Here is a 12,468-nt window from a genome sequence, read left to right on the forward strand (position 1 = left end):
TGAGAATATTTGATACGAAAGATGTGAATTCAGTAGCATGGAGTCAATTTACATATTGTTCCCTAAGATAAAATAATTGAGGTGGTTGGATAGAAATGATATTTTATAGAAGTGTGTGTATGTAATTGAAAACATTGAGACCCATCCAATAACTTATCAGATCATGCACCAGTAATCAAGGATAAAAATGCAAGGTAGTGATGTAAAAATTAATCATTGGCGCTTTCCTACTGGTCTGTTAAAATTAGATGAATTTAATGAATGGGTAGTGGGCATGGTTCAAGAATTATTAGGGAAGATGGAGACTATATTAAGAGGGATAGCTAGTGAGTGAAATAAAATGAAAATGGTCTTTAAGTGCATGGTAGAACTGGGAGCATGTCAAGTTACCGAACTGCTTTAAATCAAATGCTGTGTTTGATTGAGGTGTAATGGCCAAAAAACAACTTTTGACAGTTTCTGAGGTTGCAATTTCCTCCACTGTTTTTCATCCTTGGATTTGATAGATATAAGCAGGGATTGTGGTGGTTCTCTCCCAGCATGTGGGGTGTAGAGGGGCTTGTCCACCTACACAAAATGCATTTGTGATCACCAGAGGTGTTTTTATTTGAACAAAAGTTGTTCAGTAAGTCAACATGAATCTGTAGGTTATGGAAAAGAAGTAGTAGGAGTTATTTAGGTTTGACAAAAGACAGAGTATTGCAAAAGAAGGGGAATCTCACAGAACAAGAGGATGAACCATTGCAGAATGCTAAATGAAAAATAAGGGAATAGTTGGACAACATGCATGAATTTGAAAAGGTTGCTGTTAAACAACTAGCTTTGATAATTACTCTAGAGTGCAAAAACTTTTACCACACTGCCTTAGGCAGCAGAAAGGAAAAAGAGTTGTAGTCAGATATAGGGGAGCGTTTGACTTGAAAAATAACCGTATATCCTGCATATGTATTATAGATGTCTCAGAAATTGTATGACGTTTTGTATAAATCAGAAAAATGCAGGCACCAAGAGCAAGCACAAATGGAGATGTTTATAGAAGATTTAGTTATGCCAATGTTAGAGGAAGATGAGTCTCAACAGTTAACTGTTAAAATAGGAAAACACAAAATAGAAGTAGTGATATATAATTAATCAAATAGAAGTAGTGATATGTAATCAGTCAAAAGGGACGTGTCCAGAAAATTATACATCAGGAGAGAGAGAGTGGCAAAGATCTAGAAGGCTTTGTACAACATTATTTAAGGAGGAGAGTAGCAGCATCTTTATTATATTTGGTGTTTTCTTTTATTTATTTGCTTCCTCTTAAAACTTGTTACTTGATCAAGCCAAGGGCCTTAATCCAAATCCCCCATGCAAGAGTAAGAAAAAGCACACTAATATTTCTTGCATCATACTCCTTTGACCAGACTTTTCATTTTTTCTTTTTTGCAGTGCCTACATTTCTTAAAACAGAACAAGGAGAAGGAAATAACAGGGGTACCTGTTTACTTTAGTATCCCTATTACACTTGAAAATAACTTAGAAAGCTGTACTTTATAGTATGCAGATTATATCATGCATTATAAAACCACTAGTGTTGGGAACAAAATGTTGTTTTACTTACAGATAACTCCTTCCTTCCTCTTCCACTCTCCTAAATGTTCTTCCAAGCATTAATGACATAAAATAGGACATACGCTTTGGAGTTCCCTACAAGTTTAACAAAGTCAAAAAAGTCCAGTATTTCCAGGTTTTCCTGTTCTGTCATCTTTCACAAATATAATTAATGCTTTGTAATCCCACATTTATTTGTCAATTTCTGAGTTTCTGGATTTCTTCCTGATCTCCAGCTCCCAAATCCAGTCTTAACTGTATTTCCAACATACTCCTGGTTGAAACATTGTGAAAATTTTCACTGGCACAGTCTGTCTGTGGGCTTTGTTGACAGAAGTAAAAGAAGCAGAATCTCCTTCTGTTTCATTTATTTCCTCCTTAACATGTTCTGCATCAAAAATGATTTTGACCCTCCAAGAAAGAATATCCTAAAAATAGCTGGACACAACAGCTTGTGCTGGTAGGATCACATCTTTACTATTAAAGGTCTAGGTTGCTTCATCATGGCCAGGTTTGGAGAATACACATGGTATGCCCTTTCAGTTACAACTTCTGCTGTGGAATACCATTCACTTGCTTATTTGTGCTTTTATAAAATTAATCCATTCTGTTCCTTAAAGCAGAAAATCTCAGGTTTCCCTATGTTCTTTGTCCTCTCATTTTATTATTTTTAAGTATCTCTTCTTGAGCAGTCTCATATTCAGCCAGCCTTTTCATCATTTCAACTTCTGATTTTTGAAGTTTTATCACCTCATCTGAATATCTGTTTAAAGCTTCTTCTATTTGTTCCAGCCATTTGTTATGTGAGTTGATATACCCCTTCAGTGCTTTGTTTATTTTAATAAGCTCTTGAGTACATTTGACTTATTTTTCCCCTAGGTTACTGGAAGTCATGTCTTACACCAAAGCTGGAGCTTGAACTGCTTTTTGCTGAACAGCTGCAGAGTTCTTCCCAGTCAGTGCTTTCTCCTCATCTTTTGTGATTGATTTTCTTTTGGCTTCTCTGAATTTCTTTTTTGCTGGCATCCAGGCAGTGCACTTACTAGCCAGTTACTAAAATTTACCCAGAAAGGCACGTTCACTGTCTGTCTCCTCTGAGTTTCTTTTTTCACACTGAGAGAGTTGAAATTAAGCTGTTACTCTGTGTGTAGCCATTTGGAAGTCCGACAGTAGCAGCATCTTAGAAAAAAACAGTGGTAGTTTTATTAATAAAAGAGGATAAAGCCTCTTCAGATCCAGGTTCATATTAAAACACATATATTTCAATTTTAAGCTATGTTTATACAGTATTTATGCCAGTATTAGCTAAGACAATGACAAAAGTGTTAACAGCATTGATAGATATGGATTAGTTTGGTTTTATGGGGGGGCTAGACAAATATTTGGCAACACTGATAGAGTCATTGGAAGTTGTATGAGCAGGGCAATGGTAGCATTTGCAGTCCCTGATAAAATAATAGGGTTAATAAGTAGGATATATATGAAGACTCAGAGGCAAGAGTTAAGGTGGGAGGGTTCCCCTCTGACAAGCTGTGTTTGAGCTAGTGGCAAAAAATTAAGGGACTCACAAATTTAAGGATATAACCTGTGTGGTAAAGAAGAAAATGTATCCTTATTTGTAGATAATATTATTTTGCCCTTGATACAGTTGTAAAGGGTCATTTTGGCATTGTGGAACATTTTGAGACAGTTCTAGGTCTTTTCAGGATGTAAAATAAATGAAATAAATCAAAAGCAATAGCAGTATTCTATGCACCTACACATGAATTGATTCAGCAGTGTCCACACTTATGGAGGCATAATAGGATGAAGCATATAGGTGTATAGACTGGAAAGACTCCTGTTATGATAGCTAAGGATATGAGAGAAGTGACTAAACCGATAGTAATGCAAAAATTAAAAAACTGGAAGCTCTTGATTATGCACATGTGTATTAAGATACAAATATTGAAAATGCTGGAATTCATTTTAGTCTTATATTGAGGGTCAGACTTATTTCTATCATCTGGAGGCGAAATTATGAATGAGAATAAACAGTTGAAAGGATTAATTTGGGAAGGGAAGAGAGCAGTAGTTAAATGGGATAAATTGATCCTTTCCATAGAACAAGGAGTTTTAGGGCTACTTGATTTAAAGGGGTATTTTAAAACTATAGAGTTAAGGCTTATGTACATAACTGAAGGAAGAGGTTATTTATAAGTGCAATTGAAGATATATAATAAAATTGCAGAGGGGGTTCAAGAGATAAAGTGAGACTAGGATTTGGAGGACACGTCCCTCAGGAGAATAGTAACAACTGTACAGAAAGCTATATTCATAATGTAGCGCGCAGTTTTCTAAGAATTAAGCCAGCATGGGAATGGAGAAAAAATTGTTTGCCAATATGATGCAGAGAAAACAGTTGACAGAGTAAGCTGGAATTTTATGAGTAGGGCATTGGAAGCATTTGCATTTACAGATAGAATAATAAGATTAATTAGAAGGGTACATGAAGGTTCAGAGGCAAGAACTGAAGTGGGAGGGTTCCTCTCAGATAAGCTGTTGAAACAGAGGAACCAGGCAGGGGGAATCATCTTCCCCCTTTGTTATATGATTTAATTTTAGAGCCAATGGCAAGGAAAATAAGGGACTCAGAAGCACAAGGATATAATTGGTATGGTAGTCAAGAAAAGTTGGCTTTATTTGCAGATGATATTATTTTGTACCTGATAAAACTAGAACAAGGCATCTCATTATTGTGGAATATTTTGAGACAGTTTCAAGTCTTTTTGGGATATAAAATTAATGAAGATAAAACAGAGACTATAGCAGTAAATTATATACCTACACACAAATTGGTTTGGCAATACTCGTATTTATAAGGACATGATAAGATGAAGTATTTAGGAGTATGAATTAAAAAGGTTTGTTATGGCAGCTAAGGATATTTGGAGAGAGACTAAAACGCAATAGAAAATTTGAGAAACTAGAAACCCTTATTTATGAACATGGATAGTAAGATACCAGCAATGAAAATATTGGGTCAGACATACTTTTATCAACCTGAGCAGAAGTTGTGGACAATAATTAATAAAGAATTGAAGCAATTTATCTGGGAGAGAAAGAGGGCAAGAGTTAAGTGGGATAAGTTGATATAAGCTTTAACCTTATTTGATGAGATATTTTAGAGCTACACAGTTAAGGCTCATATACATAACACAAGCAGAGGGTTATAATACAAAGTGGAAAAGAATGATTATGAAGCAAGGAGGAAGTTCAAGAAATAGCAGGAACTGAGCAATTTATATTATGCTGGTGTGAATGAAAATTGTTAAAATTAAGACATAAACATATACTGTACGGCAGTAGCTGTTAATTTTTTTTCTGTTAATGTATGTAAACTCAAGTTGCAGCATAACATGTAATGATTTAACTTGGGTGTTCGTTCAAAAAGTAACATATATTATTAAAAATAAAGATGCACTATGTCAGAATAAAATAAATACTTTGTTTTGATTGAAAGCGAAATATTAATTTTATCTCTGAGAAAGCACATCTTCAGAGTTGGTACATATAATTACATGTGTGCAGTGGGTGTAGGTTTGCATGCAAAAGCATATTTTGCTTATTCGTTTGGAAGTCTCTTTACTGTAATAGCAAACTGTATATGTATTTATTATACATCTCAAAACATATTTTGTAGTTTTACAGTCAACTTTTAAAATGTTTGATTACATTTGAAAACTTAAAGTGTAGAAATAAAGCAGGTGAAACTACTGTAAGGCACCTGAGTATACAGAATCTACCCAGTTTTGCACTTAATATATTTGTGTAGAAACAACTTTGAGCTGATGTCTCAAGGACTGAAGAAATTAGGAAGCAGAGCAGTTTGTTTCATTTTCCTAACAAGTTTGCCATCCCACTTTGAAAATAAACTGTCTCTCTAACTAGGTAGCCATTTGTTTTGTATTTTGATTTGACTCTGTCAAAAAAACTGTTAAAAATCCCTCAGATTAGGAAAAACACTTCTCCTTAATGGTATTGAGTTGTCGGCTTTTTATTAGTACAATACTTAACAGGCCAGTCTATGCAGAAGTGGGCATGGCTTCAGTGTTTGACAGGTGAAATGGGTGTGTCATGGCATGGAAAAGATGCATGAGTAACAGCCATGCAGATTTCAGTGTGACATCATGCATACATTGACTGTTGAGCGGTGTTATAGAAGGAGTGCTAAATAAAAAGCACTATAACTTCAAGTATTATTTTTTTTCTTCATTTCTGCAGGGGGGCAAGCCCCCCAGCACCCCTGCTACTTAAACATACCAACTCCAAGATCACACTACATTCCTGCCTGCGCTGTACTATGGGCAAGTGTCACTGTCAAATGTGCATGGCAGTCATTTGTATGCTACTCCACACCTTTTGCCACTCGAGATATGGCTACAAATAGACAATGAATATTCATGCTGCCATCAGTATGAATATTGCTTAACTTTTCTAAGATGTCACCGATTGTTGGATGGTGGGTGGGGTTTAGGCAGGACTTGCTACTGCGCATCCTGCGAGATACTGTTCTAATACAAAGCCGAGTTGTCTTCATAAAATATGAAAAACCTCAAAGTGCTGTTTTAATAAGGTAGAAACCCAGGCACAGTACTAAAACATCAATTAAATAGCATATAATAAAGAGATAATTATTAAAATGCATTAATACATGCATAAAATACTGCAATGAATAGCTAAAAGTGGAAGACTTCATACACTACAATGCCAGTCAGCTTTAGCAAGTTCTTTATACATGAATAATCATTGATGCCAGGTGTAAGGTCAGCATCTTACATTGTTTGCCATTTTAATTCTTTTCACTCTAACATTGTAGCCACCTTACCCCTTCCCTAATGTCCTGCATAATGTCAATAGCAAAAAGATATTAGGCAGAATCCTTTATAACTGCAATAGTGCTTTGGTGAATATATATATATATATATATATATATATATATATATATATATATATATACACACACACACACACACACACACACACACACACACACACACACACATTGTTTACTTATTTATATTTGTTTTCTGGCATAGAGCACTGATCTCCATAGACCTTTTTCAGAGTAAGCCCATGAGTGGTATCTGGCTAACTGTCTTGCTCACAGTCACTCAGTGAAGTGAAGTTGGTGGAGGCTAAGGGAATCAAACCTTTCACAACTGGACCACAGGAAACAGCTTAACAGCTCCGTAATCCTCTAAGCCAACTGCCAGACATATTTGTGAATTCTTTCTGTTATTCTGTCCAACACAAAAACCATCACGCATTACAAATCTGGCTAAATATATACCACCTGCCTAGAGTTGTAATTAAAAGAGTATGTGCATTCAAAAGTTTTGTTTGTATGAGTACCAGTGTTTAGACAACAGCAATATCTGTAGAAACCACATGATTTTTTTACATGCCTTTAGTGGGCACCCAAATTATGTAATGTTTAATGTAGTTAAAAAGGGCATGCTGTATATCTTTTGATGTTCTCTATTTCAGAAGTAGTGTTTTGGTAAGTTACAAAAACTGCTGTTTACAGGTTCATGATTATGACTTCCTGCTGTGCATTTTAGTTAAGAAAGAAAGAAAGAAAGATGTGGTGTTTTTAAACTTGTTTTAGTTATTGAATGTAATGGTGCTGCATTGCATGTTTGATGGAAGCAGTTGTTAATAGTGGCAAAAATTACAGTAAAGCTTGCGTGTTCTTCACAGTATGGATGACATGTATATATATATATATATATATATATAGGTTCATAGGTTATATATCTATGTGTGTGTGTGTGTGTGTGTGTGTGTATATGCATTTATATATATATATCATATATATATCATGTATATATATATATATATATATATATATATATATATATGTATATGTGTGTGTGTGTGTGTGTGTGTGTATATATATATATATATATATAAGGCAAGTACAAATATGACTCGGTCATTGTCCATGCTGGTGTGAATGACCTGAGACGTACCTCCCTGGACTACATGAAAAGAGACATAAAGGAGCTCTCTGAGCATGTAGCCCAGGCCGGTATGACCCTGACCTTGAGTAGCATCTTACCCTCACCAAGAATGATGCCACAATATGAAGACAAGATGATCAATGTCATTCAAAGGGGATCCAATGCCTGTCAGCTTGGGATGATATGCTCGACAAGCCACGATGCTTCGCTAGGGACGGCTTGCACCTGTCACCCCTGGGCTTTCGGATATTGGCAAAGGCTCTTGCTACCTCCATAGTGCCTTTTTTAGGCAAGGCTCAAAAGACAAACCCACCTCCATAGGTATCACAAGGGATAAGAAACTAAGAGTAATGCTACTCAACGCCAGAAGTCTAAACCTCAAGATGCACGCACTCGAAACTCTCCTTAGCATGGAGAACATCGATATCTGTGCAGTAACAGAAACCTGGTTCAGGGCTCCCGAGAGCACCCCAGCACTACCAGGTTATACCTCATACCATGCTTTTCGGCTCCAAAACTTGGACCGAACCACAAAAGGAGGGGGAGTATTGATATTCATCAAAGATACCCACACCTCCAGGTTGGTGGCAAAGCACGAAGCATCAGAGACTATCCATGTGCAACTAACAGTGGGTAAAACTGCCTTCCAGTTTATAGCCTGCTACAGACCACCCTCCCAAACCCAGGAACCCCACTCGGCCTTCCTGAGAACACTGGAAAATATGAAGGTCTCTCCATACACCATTATATTGGGCGACTTCAACTACCCAAACATAGACTGGGAGCATTACTCTAGCTTCAACACCCTAGCCCAAAGGTTCCCAGAATTTATAAACTCAAATGCTATGGAACAACTTGTTACCACTCCCACAAGAGGGGAAAACATACTGGACATGATCATCACCAACATGGGGACTCTATGCTCCAGAACAGAAGTGTATCTTTCACTGGTAAGATCAGACCATAAACTAATCTCACTGGATATTCACATCCCGACCCCACCCCCTGCCCAGAAAACCACAGTGAAAAACTTCTCTAAAGCAAATTTCACACTCCTCAAAACTGAGGTGGCATCCTTCAAAGCCCCCGGGCCTGTGGAAAATACGGCCCAGACCGCAGAATCCTTTATAAACTCATTCTATGAACACCTTCAGGAATGCATGGATCATGCGATCCCAAATAAAACCAAGACCCAATCCTCCAAAGGCAGACGTCCTGTCTGGTGGACCCCAGCCATAAACAAACTATACAATAGAAGGAGGAAGCTACTAAATGATAGAGCAAAATCCCAAAAAGGGAAGGCATCAGTGATCAGTATTAGCAAAAAACTACGGGCACACATAAAATTGTCTAAGGCCAGCTTCGAGAGGAAAATTGCACAGGACACTAAGGATAATCACAAGGCTTTCTTTAGTTATGTTAGGAACCTGGGTGGTAATTCCCAGATATGCTCAGAATTAGTGCAAAATGACAAAAAATACACCGAACCCACAGACATTGCCAACATCCTAGCTGACAGGTTCAGCGCAAACTCCCCCCCCACCAAAAGGGCAAATATCTATCCCAGCAGAGTGCTGCCCCTGACATCTCAGATGCTCAGGTAAGAGCCGCCTCTCCAAAGCAAAAACACAGCATCAATGGGACCAGACGGTGTCCCGGCTGCGCCCTACATGAACTCCAAGAAGAGCTAAACCCAAACATAAAACTACTGTTCAATCTCAGCCTTACTACAGGATATGTGCCCAAAGAGTGGCGTACAGCAACAGTGGTCCCTCTCCATAAAGGTGGTGCCTCAACGGATCCTGGAAACTATCACCCCATAAGCCTGACTAGCTTGGTCTGCAAAGCTATGGAAAGGATCATCATGGACCTCATAAATAAAGATATTGGGGACCTACAAACACTGGATCCTACCCAGTTTGGCTTTGTTAAGGGCAGATCCTGCCTCTTAAACCTTGTTGATTTCTTTGAAACAGTCACCAAGGCCATTGACGAGGGGAAGGTGGTCCACACAGCCTACCTGGACCTCGCAAAAGCCTTCGATACAATACCCCACTCGGGCATTATAGATAAGCTCACCAGCTTAAATATAAACCCCTATGTCACTAGATGAATTGCAAACTGGCTCAAGGACAGAACCCACATGGTTAGAATTGCTGGTGCCATGTCAGACTCCAAACCAGTTACAAGTGGTGTCCCACAAGGCTCAGTCCTGGGACCTCTCTTGTTCGGTATATATTTCTCGGAGGTACAGGCCAGCACGGAAGGACTTTGGCTGACCAAGTTCGCAGATGACTGCAAACTGGGTGCCATAATCGACTCTCCAGCCGACACAAGCATCCTCCAAAAGGGCCTCATAGAAACAGACAACTGGTGCCAGAGCCATGGCCTCAAGCTAAATGCCAAAAAATGTATAGTCATCCCCTTTGGCAAAAACAAAGTGCCCACAAATTACCACATAGGTGGTAAACCATTAAGTACAGAAGAAGTAATTAGGGACCTGGGGACCCAAGTTGATAGCAATCTCTCATTTGACAACCACGTGGCCAAAGTGGTTAGAAAAACATTTTATATAGCCCACCTAATCATGAAGGGATTCACATCTAGATCAGGGGACATCATCGTGCCTCTTTACTCATCCCTCATCAGGCCCATAATTGAGTACAATGCCCCTTTTGGGATGTACCTTACCAGACACCTGCAGCAACTGGAAAGACCCCAAAAGTACCTCACCAAGAGGATCAAAGGGCTCAAACAGATGCCATATGCTGCCCGGTTAAAGAAACTCCAGCTCTACTCAGTGGCATATCGCCTGTTCAGAGGCGATCTGTGCCTGACGTATAAAGCCATGTCCAACCTGGAATTAATGGACATGCTGCACCTCAGAAAATCCAAATCCCATCGAGTTACGCTCGAGAGACTTGAACCTCAGCACTGAAATAAATAGGATATACTGGAGGGACAGATTCATAACCCAGAGGCTCCCTTCACTCTGGAATAAAATCCCAGTCCAGGTTAGGCAGAGTCCCTCATTGACTCTCTTCAAGAGGAATCTTGATGAGTGGATGGGAGATCGTAGGTTTACCCCGGGTATCACTTCTGTGTCACTGTTAGACAGAGGCACAGTATACTAACCTCGAAAAAGGGCATAGCAAAATAAATTTAAAATGGGTGGCGAAAGCCAAACACATTCTGGCTAGGCTTATAAATGCCCTAGGGCAGATAGCCTAGTATGAACCTATGAACATATATATATATATATATATATATATATATATATATGTGTGTGTGTGTGTGTGTGTGTGTGTGTGTGTGTGTATATATATATATATATATATATATATATATATATATATATATATATGATTTATTACAGATAACTGAAAAATAGCAAAGGGAAATTGGGAAATTCAGACCTGTATAAAGCTTTGGAGAAATATTAATTTGAAAGGTCTATTGGAAAGCAAATGTTATATGAGATGCTGGACATCCACCTGGCATTATTGATTAATTAAGTATAAAGAGCTTGCTGAACTGTGACCTTTATGATAGAAAGGATTTACATTGACCAAGTTGTATGATATGGTATATGTGTTTTCTATTTTTAACAGTAATTTTTTTTAGTAATTTATCTTAATTCACCTCAATAATTATTTATTGTAATTTCAAGTCATGTCACTGGGTTTGTACCTTATTTATACTGCACTTTCTGACTTATCATTTTTTTGAAGAAGTCTCAGTGCCGTTAAACTGCCAAAAGTAGTAAAGTTTGTGTTTAATACATTCTGACATTTGTTGTGTTATTTTGAAGAGTTTTGAGTTTTGGTTTTGCAGCTACACTTATATTCTAAGACTCAGCTTTGCTTGTTAGAACAACATTATTCATATCCCTGTTAAATGCCATTCTTCTATAAGTGCTGCTCTCTCTGAGGCCCATTTATTTTTTTTTATTTTTAGGAGTTTTGTTGGGGTTCACTTCTGTCAACCCGCAGGTTATAATTACAGAAGTAACAGAGTGAGGGTGTGTGACTAACTCACCATATCATTTTGGGCTGATTGACTTCATTCCTGTCTTTCCAGTACTAGTGCCACCTTCCTTTCTCTGTATTCTTTTGTCATATTTGTTAAAGTTTCTTTATGTTATGTTATAGTTGAATGAATGAATTTTATGTGAGTGCAAAGGTGAAATGTAGCCTAGGAAGCCTAGTACTTAGACAGAATGGTTTAAAGTGAAACTGGATGTTTGAAACAATTTAAAATCTTTACAGATATGAATGTGTTACGCACTATGAGGTGCATGGTACTATGCCTGCTGTAATGTTTATATTTATTTACATTATGCAATCCTAAGAACTTCATTTTCTCTGTATGCCACACGATGCTGAAAGTGGTGTCAGAGACTAACCTGTCATTTTTGCTCTCTGTTGGACTAGGGAGGGATCCACATGCAATTTCTCTTATACTGAGAATACTCATGTGTAGTTCACAACATTGGCTTCAGGAAAAATTGAAGAGGTTTCTTCCCTGCAGGCTGTAGTGGAAAGCTTGTTATTTGTTGCTGGAACTGAAAGCTCAGGAAGCCAGTGGGCTTTTGGGAAGAGGCCCTGCATTGGGGCCCGCCCAGTCATATGCCATTTGCAAGGACATAGCCCAGAGGCTATGATTAGGAGAAAGAAATGGAGTCAGTCATCTTTTCATATTGTGAGCTCCCTGCACATTTTTATTTTATGTGAGGTACTTGCATAAAAGCAAGTCTTACAGGAAGTTCTGACATCCATTGCCCACTGGATTCAGAAAGTTTTTTGTAGTCTTTGTGCTACAAAATGCATACAGTTATTAAATGATTATTCATTCATTCTTTCATTCTCTT

The 12,468-nt window shown here is 37.9% G+C and overlaps 1 protein-coding gene across 5 annotated transcripts in view; it reads left to right on the forward strand.

Moving 5' to 3' along the window:
* The window catches only part of LOC122791373 (aminopeptidase O (putative)), a 2,634,672-nt gene that overhangs the window by 1,099,227 nt on the left and 1,522,977 nt on the right, over nucleotides 1-12,468 (forward strand). The window lies entirely within an intron of this gene.

Source organism: Protopterus annectens, chromosome 17.part0, assembly GCF_019279795.1.
Source record: "Protopterus annectens isolate FY-2018-M chromosome 17.part0, PAN1.0, whole genome shotgun sequence".
Classification (NCBI taxonomy): Eukaryota; Metazoa; Chordata; order Ceratodontiformes; family Protopteridae; genus Protopterus; species Protopterus annectens.